Source organism: Lampetra planeri, chromosome 45 (assembly GCF_965212315.1).
Source record: "Lampetra planeri chromosome 45, kcLamPlan1.2.h2, whole genome shotgun sequence".
NCBI classification, from domain to species: domain Eukaryota; kingdom Metazoa; phylum Chordata; class Hyperoartia; order Petromyzontiformes; family Petromyzontidae; genus Lampetra; species Lampetra planeri.
The window spans coordinates 4167443-4168161 of record NC_136151.1 but is presented as its reverse complement, the minus strand read 5'-3'; positions in this window follow the sequence as shown (position 1 = coordinate 4168161).

The window sequence follows — 719 nt, the reverse complement described above, 5'->3', positions numbered from 1 at the left end:
GACCCATAGAGACTTAGAGACCCATAGAGCCTCACAGAGACTCAGCGACTCATAGAGACTCAAAGAGACTCAGAGCCACATAGAGACATACAGAGACTCAGAGACCCATAGCGACGGAGAGACTCAGATACCCATAGAGACTCACATAGACTCAGAGACCCATAGAGACTCAGATACCTATAGAGACTCACAGAGACTCAGAGATCCATAGAGACTCAGATACCTATAGAGACTCACATAGACTCAGAGACCCATAGAGACTCAGAGACCCATAGAGACTCAGATACCCATAGAGACTCACAGAGACTCAGAGACCATAGAAACTCACAGAGACTCAGAAACCCATAGAGACTCACAGAGACTCAGAGACCCATAGAGACTCACAGAGACTCAGAGACCCATAGCGACGGAGAGACTCAGATACCCATAAAGACTCATATAGACTCACAGACCCATAGAGACTCACAGAGACTCAAGACCCAGAGCCTCATGTAGACCCAGGTACAGAGAGACCCAAAGAGACCCATAGACACGCATAGACCCATAGACTAATAAAGACATCACAGCAATACACTCCCCTTGCTACTGATGACGGTTATTTGCTGGCTTGACCACCTGAAAGCGAAATTGTCGTCGTAATCTCTGCCATCGACAACAGCAGCCGTCCGGTAGACGATATGTTGCCACCCTGTGGCAAATGTCGAGACCCACCCACTCAC